This window comes from Amblyomma maculatum, chromosome 10, assembly GCF_055883805.1.
Source record: "Amblyomma maculatum isolate TAMU_Amacu chromosome 10, ASM5588380v1, whole genome shotgun sequence".
In the NCBI taxonomy this organism is placed as follows: domain Eukaryota; kingdom Metazoa; phylum Arthropoda; class Arachnida; order Ixodida; family Ixodidae; genus Amblyomma; species Amblyomma maculatum.
In genome coordinates this window covers 163,259,797-163,268,875 of record NC_139353.1, presented here as the reverse complement: position 1 = coordinate 163,268,875, position 9,079 = coordinate 163,259,797, and the positions used below count along the sequence as shown (strand labels likewise).

At 41.7% G+C, this 9,079-nt stretch overlaps 1 pseudogene across 1 annotated transcript in view; it reads left to right on the top strand.

The window, feature by feature from the left end:
• The first annotated feature begins 571 nt into the window (after window positions 1–571).
• LOC146177826 (cytochrome P450 4c3-like) overlaps window positions 572–9,079 on the top strand; it is a 111,504-nt pseudogene continuing 102,996 nt past the window's right edge. Inside the window, exon 1 of the transcript XR_014701095.1 lies at window positions 572–744. The product of XR_014701095.1 is annotated as a cytochrome P450 4c3-like (transcript). The remainder of the gene's footprint in view (window positions 745–9,079) is intronic.

Sequence of the window (9,079 nt, the reverse complement as noted above, 5' to 3'; positions counted from 1 at the left end):
CGCTTTGTGCTCGGTTTGTCCGAAGCTTTTAGAAACGTGGTCTATACTTAGTCGACTACAAGTTTCAGCCGTGAGTGGTCCCCAAGGTTTTCTTTACGGTACTGTGATTCATGCTTTCACGATGTCAATTTTTGGACAATATCTTGAGCTGAGACAAGGCGAAGTGTTAACGCTTCCAACGTTTTGAGCCTCAGTGCTAAGCTCCAGACGTTGGAATACATCAAGCAGTGTTTAGCTTGGTGAGCTCTTGGGTACTTCCCAGAGCAACATATACGGCTGCCACTTTTGTTTCTTCAGAAATCCATACGCAACGCTGAAAGGTTTAGACCAAGCAGGCTTGTTTTGCCTGATGTAATACTACCTTTTGGGACGATCACACCAAGGGACGAAGTATTCTGCTGCAATCTTCCAAAACATGCGCGCAACTCCGCTTGGCCAGCCGTGTCTTTCCTGCGATTCGCCGTGTAGGCGTGCCTTCTCTCCAGGCCTGAGAGTCGTTATCTCCGCCCTTCCTTATGCGACGCCGTGGCAATACTACGCACCTGAAGGCCGCATTTCCACATGGCAAATGCCGGCGGCAACCGCCGTAGTTGTCGGTGTGTGGCCCATCCGTGATCGTCGTGAGACGTGCGCAGCCGTTCGGCCATCACAGACTCTCTGTGCCCTCGACCTAGAATAAAGTGCCAAGCGTTCGCTTCCCACCGCCGGCTCGCCCGATTCCTTTCCATTTTTAAAGACGACAAGGTAAGAATATTTGGGCAGGCTTTTCCTATGCGCCAAAACGAGCCAATATTACGTTACCTTTGTACTTTAAAGGCATGCGCCCGTTCTCTCTTGTTAATCGATCCTTCCCTGCACAGCATACAGCAGTACCTTTTTTCGGTGCTTGTTCGCTTTGTACTCTTTCAATAACAAATCTTTTTCTTTTGTTCAGATATAATAATTTGTGCATGTTTTGTAATTCTTTCTCACTAAAGGAAAGTGTTCACTATATTATCCTTGCGCAAATGCACTTACTTTGAGGTTTTTCTTTGTTAATCACCTTCTTACGGCCCGTGCTTGCTTTCCGGGTGGTTGCCGAACTAAATAAGGGGCGCTCTGACGAGGTAATGAAGTAGTGCTTTTTTTTGTTTTGTTTTTTTGCCTTGCGTTTGTGTGGAAAACTAGGCAACATAAAGAAAAAGCGCCTCTCTCTGGTCTTTTGTGCAGACACCGTTGGTTTCAATATTTCCACTAATCTTATACCGCTCTTATCCGCTTTCCCAACGGCAATAAGGCCCACCTCTTACAAATATATTTAATTTAATGCTTATACACACCTGGGAATATAATATGTTGAGATTTAATTTAGAGTGTTTAGATATCCTGTGTCGAGTACGAATTTAAAATTGGCCACCGTATTTTAATTGTCTGCTTTGAGCTGAGCTTAATGGACTGGTAATTCATATTTAATTGACTACAGATAAACCTTCAATACATATTTAGTTGCATCTTTACCAACTGAATTTTGGATTCACCTGGAAGATCACATTTATTTGCATGTTTATAAGCTCTAACTTAGTAATTATTTGGTTGTAAAAAGAAGTTTAGTTGTCTGGTAGTTGAGATTGAACTTAAAATTGGCCACTGTCTTTTAATTGCCTGCATATCACCTCAACTCAGTAGATTGCTAATTCGTATTTTATTGACTGCAGATACACTTTGCATTCCTATGTAGTCGAAAGTCTATAAATTTGCAGGTCAGTTACATAAGAGCGGAAAGCAGTAAACAGGTAAATAACTGTTAACTTCTAGGTAACGGTATATAAATTTATTATTTAGAAAAACTTCGTACGTTCATGCTCCCAATATCTTACCCTGCTAATTTCCCAAGATATCTAGGTCCGTGAGGCGTTTTTTTCTCTGGCTATATGGTTGATAGTGGATGAGGAGATTTAACAAGCATAGAATATGAAATCTAGGAAAGTAAGAGGGAGATACCTAACATGACATGAAGTTTGCTCTAAATGAATGAAATGTTGTTACTGAGGGGAGCACAGAATTCAAGGAATGGTCAAAGTCGTAAAGCAAAATTATATACAGATAGCAGCCACTACCACACCAACATTCTTTATAAAACTTTGGAATAGTACCTCATCATCATGCCGAGTAAAAAAAAAATTTTGAAGAGACTTAAGCTCTGCTTTTAAAGCTATAGCGTGATAACGTAAGCTACAATGCGACATATAAAGCCCTGTTTTAATAAACGTCATATGAACGTGTCTGCATAGCCTGTGTGTAGTGTGCCTGACTGGGCATCCAACACCACTCGAAGGTTGATTCTTATGCTACCTTCCCACCTAAAATGGGCAAACCGATCTGACAGCTCCTCCCAAGATTGTGATAACCTGCGATTGTGTTAAGTCGCACGAAATCAAAAAATCAGTGCCTAGCCATGCCAGCTTCCACTTTCAACCGCAATGATCGCGATTTTTTGCTCACAATGCCGATGCCGGAAGTAACGTGCCCTTCAACGCTAGCGCATTAAAATAATTACAATCCTCCGTGAAGCTGAAGCGTGGAGGCTAACGAAGAGGGTTCCATTTAGGTTGAAGACAGCGCAGACGGCTATGGAAAAAGAATGCTAGGTGTAACGTTAAGAGATAGCTAGGAAGCGCGCAGAGTAAGTCAGAGAAATAATCTCGAATGAATGACATTCTAGTGGAAATCAAGAAAAAGAAACAGGCATGGACAGGGCATGTAGCGCGAAGAGAAGATAACCGATGGTCACTTAGGGTAACAAATTGGATTCCAATAGACCAGCAGAAATAGTGTGTGAGGAGGAGGTTAGAAAGTTCGCAAGGATCAAGTGGATGCAATTAGCATAGAACCGGGTATAAAGAGGAATATGGGAGACGCCTTCGCCCTGGAGTGGGTATAGTCCGGCTGATGATGATGATGATGATGATGATGATGATGATTATGATGATGATGATGATGATTCTTCGTGTCCTACTATATATATTGAAACTTCAAGGCAGCAAATGCAGTGTCCTATGCACCTTACTGCATATGTTGTAACATTTTAAATCTGAAAGGTGCCAGAAAAGTCATTTTTCATACAGTAGATATACAACAAACTGGTTCCTATTGCTAAGAATATCTGAAGTGCATGAGGCATAAGAAATCTTCTATAGTAGGTATATATTTATGGATTTTTTAATTTATGATGCATGCATTCAGCTGAATACATGGTTGTGTAATTTGCAACGGAAACTATACACACTTAGTAGAAAATCGCAAAAACCAAAATGCATAAAGGAACGGGCAAAAAGAATGCAACTTTTACATCACTCCATCGGTCCCCCCCACCACAAGAGATCAGCTGTCATCAAAAGTTAACAAATGGATGTTTTAGTGCACTTCCAACACATGATACACACCTCACACCAGCTAGTGCCGTTGAGGTAAAGAAAGAACACAAAATATTTCTATGGAATGTGAAGACCTACATGTTGCTGGTTTATTTCTCCTGTCTGGCCAGCAATGTTGAAATGCTCCTCACGAGGCATGCAGGATCACAGTACTCGCAGTCGTGCTCTCCTGCGGTGTTGTCTCAAAAGAAATATTCGTTGGGCCCAATTACAAACCAGTTGCTATCATCAGGACATGTAGTGCGAAGAGAGGATAACCGATGGTCGCTTAGGGTAACAAACTGGATTCCAAGGGAAGGAAAGCGTAGCAGGGGGCGACAGAAAGTTAGGTGGGCGGTTGAGGTTAAGAAGTTCGCGGGGGTCAAGTGGATGCAGCTACCAAAGGACCGGGTTAATTGAAGGAATATGGGAAAGGCCTTCGCTCTGTAGTGGGTATAGTGAGGATGATGATGATGATGATGGTGTCGTCAAGAAATGCACAGTTGCTATGAGTTTGATAGATACAAATTACATATCTTGCAGATTTTTCTTCAAATTGCGACTGAATAATTCAGCAGTGCCATGTAAATGCTACCAATGTGTCATCATCATCACTATCAGCCGAGCTATACTCACTGCAGGGCGAAGACCTCTCAAATTTTCCTCCAATTAACACGTCCCTGTGCTAGGTGCATCCCCTTGACCCCTACGAACTTCTTAACCTCGTGAACCTACCTAATTTTCAACCGCCACCTGCTACGCTTTTCTTCTTTGGAATCCAGTAGGTTAGTATCAGAGACCATTGGTTATCCTCTCTTCACACTATGTGTGATGGAACGAAAATTGGTAGGAATAACATTAAGAGATATGAAGCGGGCAGAGTGGGTCAGAGAAATAACTCAGGTTACCGACATTCTAGTGGAAATTAAGAAGAAGAAATGGACATGGGCAGGACATGTAGTGCGAAGAGAGGATAACCGATGGTCGCTTAGGGCAACAAACAGGATTCCAAGGGAAGGAAAGCGTAGCAGGGGGCGGCAGAAAGTAAGGTGGGCGGATGAGGTTAAGAAGTTCGCAGGGGTCAAATGGATGCAGCTAGCACAGAACCGGATCAAGTGGAGAAATATGGGAGAGGCCTTCACCTTGCAGTGGGTATAGTCAGGCTGATGATGATGATGATGAAGATGATGACCCTAGGTGTCCTGCCAATGCCCATTTCTTTTTATTAATTTCGACTAGAATGTGAGACCAGCGATATTTCTCTGACCCCCTCTGCACTCTTCCAATCTCTTACCGTTACATCTACCATTTTCCGTCCCACAGTCCTCTGCATTGTCCTCAACTTCATTCGAATCCTCTTAGCCTCCATATTGCAGCCCCATAGATGAATACCGGTATCATCCAACTGCTATACACTTTTCTCTTGAATGATACTGGCAAGTGGCTAGTCATAATGTGTGAGCAGCTTCCAAATGCGCCCCATCCCGATCTTATTCTCCTAATTATTTTCCTTTCGTGGTGCGGATCTGCGGTCACTACCTGTCCTAAGTAGACATATTCGCCTACAAATTCGCCTACGCTTCACTACCTATTCTAAACTGCTGTTATTTTCCCAGGCTGTTAAACATTAGACCTGCCTTTTTGCTTCTCCTATGTAGATCATTAATTACTAGTTCAACTGATCCGATAATACAGTAGAAAGTCGAGCTAGTTGGTCAGACGACATGATGCACCACGCAGCAGTGTAGGCGACGACACACAGGAGAGGCACACAATCACACACACATAAACAAGGACAATGGTGCACTGACAACAGTTGTTGTTGTTCTCCTCTAATTTGATGGAACACGCCCACACAGAGAGATCGGCCAAGAAGTGGGGTGCAGATGTATAATTACATCGGAAAAAAAGGACATGATTGCTAGGGAATAGAGAAGGAAATTTAAATATGAAAAACTAAAATAAAAAGGGTAATTACTAACGAACGCAGTAAGAGAATAGTGATAATTGTATGTACAGATTAAAAAAAATTCAAAGCATATTAGCAAGGCGGACATTTTGATTCTGTTAAGAATTTTTCAATGGCTTTAAAAACAGACCTGTGGCTGTACCCAAGCCCGGTGGCACCGAACGATAATAAAATTTGGCTGCTCAAATTAAGACCCAGCTGTTGTAACGGCTTCCCCAAATACCGTTTTCTGATCATGGTAAAACCGCTGTAAAGTAACAAGAAATTATTTATTGTTTCCGGTTCCCCGCAGAATGCGCACACGGTAGTAAGCGCCAAACCAGACCTGTGCATATAGAAATTTAGGGGCGAAATACGACAGCGAAGCCTGGTTAGAGAGACCTCAGTCTGCCTTGATTGACATGATTTCCAACTGCAGGAATACTTGAGATGCAGGTAGTCGTCCGATGATAAAATAGATCCAGACTGCGTGCTTAATAAGGAACGCCTACGAAATCGTGCTGCTGTTATGTACGCTGTCGCCGGGAGGATAGGCAACACAGGGCCATTCAGAGATTCTTTAGCTAGTTTATCAGCAACCTCATTCACTGTCCCATTACTGTGACCTGGTACCCAAACTATATGTATGAGGCTCAAATGTGAGGGGGGCAATGAAAGAAAGGTGTTTAATATCAAATTCGAAAAAAGCGACAAGCACAAGGAGTAAGAGTGTGTAATTGCAGCCACTGTTGAGTATGGTGGATCTAGTTTGCGCAGAGCAAGCACCACCGCCAGCAACTCCACCAGGAAAATTGGGGTAAAATCCGGAATACGGACTGAAACAGCGCAGTCTAAAAGCGGACAGTATATTCCAACGCCGGCCTTTTCATGAAATTGAGAAGCATCAGTTGCTATCATTATGCGAACGGGAAGACTTTGTAAATGATTTTCTAATAATGAATTTAAAATTTGAGGTAATAGGTGTTTTGCATTATTTGGGAAAATGTCATCATACGCAATTTGAACCAAAGATGCACGTACTTTTGTTAGAAGGATGTTAGAAAGGACTACGTGCACAGGGTGTAACAAATTTTGCACTAATGTTACCTGCGGGATATGAAACCGAGGCCATCTGACTCCAAAAAAGGAGTCTGGCTCGCAACAAAAAAGTGATAGGGAGCGGTGGAATTGTGATTCATATATTTTTAGATATGTCTGAACTGTATAAAATTGTAATCTAGCTAACAACGGTGGTAGTCTGGCTTGAAGGTATAGTACATTGTTAGCCAAAATTTGGGGAGCCCAAGGCATAATCTTAGCGCTTCGCGCTCTAACAAGCGGACGAATTTTGTGAGCAGGTGAACCAGAATTCAACACAGATCCAAATTCTATAATTGGTCGGACATACATAACATAAATCATTAAAAGAGCGTCTCGCCTCATTCCAGACCTTGGATTACTTAACCTGCACAACATATGCACAGCACAAACACCTTTCGCTGCAACATGTTCAATGTGATCCCTCCCTGCCAGATGGTCATCGTAAATCACCCCTATATACTTCAAAGACTTAACTTCAGGAATCATTTCCTGCTTAAATGTTAGAGAAAGATTTACCAGATCCTTAATTTGGAAAGCAAGGAAATCGCCCTTTTTCACGTTTAATGCAAATCTTAAGTCACAGAACCAATTCTGAAGGGAGCTTAGGTACGATTGCAGGCGCCTGTTGAGGGATCGAATGTCAGGTGCAGCCGTAAAGAACACGATGTAATCCGCATAGACATACGTGCGAACATCTTAATAAGTGGGAATAGAACTCACTAAAGTGTTAAAGGGCACGGGCGAGGGAACTGCCCCTTGAGGAACACCTCTGGTTTGTTGATATCTGCCAGAATGCACGCCATTCAGTGCAAAGTAAAATTGTCTGTTTTGTAAGAATTTAGATATCTACTCAAATAAATATCGGGAAAAATGCAGAGTTCCTAATCTTTGCAATAAAATTCTGGGCTCTACATTATCATAAGCTTCTCTATATCGAGAGTCACTAATGCAGCATGCATTTTCTTGCACCGCGCAAGGAGAATTCGACTCTCAAGGTCGGTATGCGCATTCCGTATTAAACATTGTGTACGAAAACAGATTCGACAGGGACTACGAATATGTTCTTGTTTCACAAACTTGTAATCCGTTGGAGTACGACACTCTCAATTAATGACCAAATATGATGTTAATGATATTGGACTGATATTGTCCAAGGTATAGCCACCATCATTATGTTTCAGTAAAGGAATTACTTTGGCTAGTGTACAGTCACCAGGTATCCAAGAATGCTTAATTGAGTAATTTACCAACTCTAACAAGGAATTTGGAGACACCTCAAACAGGATCTTTAACATTTTTGACGTTACTCCATCAGGATCAGGAGCAGCAGCTACTAATGTCATTACAATCGAAAAAAGCTCGGAAAATGTAATTTTAGGGACGTCCTTAACCGTATCTACTGGGCCGACAAACATAGGGGATTTTGGAAGTGTTGACAGAACACTGTTTTCTAAACCTTTAGCAATTGTTTTTCCTTTTTTGAGAGCTTCTTTAGGAGTCGAAACACATGAGGGTAAATTTTCTGAGACAGGAATCTTTTTCCGTGATTTTAAAAACCCGAAAAGTGCACGTCGGTTATTAGATTGTGAAAGGTAATTGAAATGCTCCGTATCATGATTATATTTCGCTTGTGCGACTGTGCGTTTAAATATTGCTGCCAAAAAATTTATCCTCATGCCAGTTTTTGGGGCAACCGGTTGTGAAGACGGTTCTTCCATGCAGCCTTTCGTCTTCTATAATCACGCGAACAATCTGCATTCCACCCTCTTGTAGATGTATTGCCTTTTGATGCACGCACCAAGAACTCACATTTTTTAAGACGGGATGCTATACCCTGGCATAATCTTTGCGATTTTGACTCTTCCGTAGCATTAACCACTGACTCAAGAGAAGAACTCAACGATGACTGAAACTGGTTATAATTAACGTATGATCTCAACTGAGAGGTCGGCGGAGTTAAGCGGCAGTTAACCTCAAAAACAATAGGCATATGGTCGCTAGAGGTGCCACCATCAACTGTCGACCAATTGAGTATAAAAACACTAGTGCTGGAGAAATTTAAATCTATCACAGATTGACAATAAACACGTACGAAAGTAGGTAAACCAGAATTCATGCAATAAAAGTTATTATTTCGAAGCCAATCCCAGAGGCACTTGCCGCAGGGATCATTCTTGTAACCCCCCCGAAACATGGTACGAATTCAAATCTCCAGCCAAAATAACCGAATTTCGACAATTAACTAGTAAGTGGTCTAGCGATCTGGTGTCCTGAACACCATGAGAGAAATAAACATTCGCTAATGTAAATGAACTCAAACATGGAATTCCAAAATCTAAAGTCAATAATTCAGAATCTATAGCAGAATATTGAAATGAAATGTTAGCCCTATGACAAAATTTTGAAGAAACTAGAATTAGTAACCCATCACCTCTTGACTGCCGGTCCTGTTAGAATAATCGATAATTTTGTAAATCAAATTGTTTTTCATTATCGCTTTATCTATTCTCGCTTCCGAAGACAAGATCAGGTAACCCCACTTTACACTTTAGCGAACTTGCGCCCTCTTCAATGTCGCCGGAAACAAAAAAGACTCATTCTTTTCTGTAAGGTTATGAACAACATGGTACATATCGAT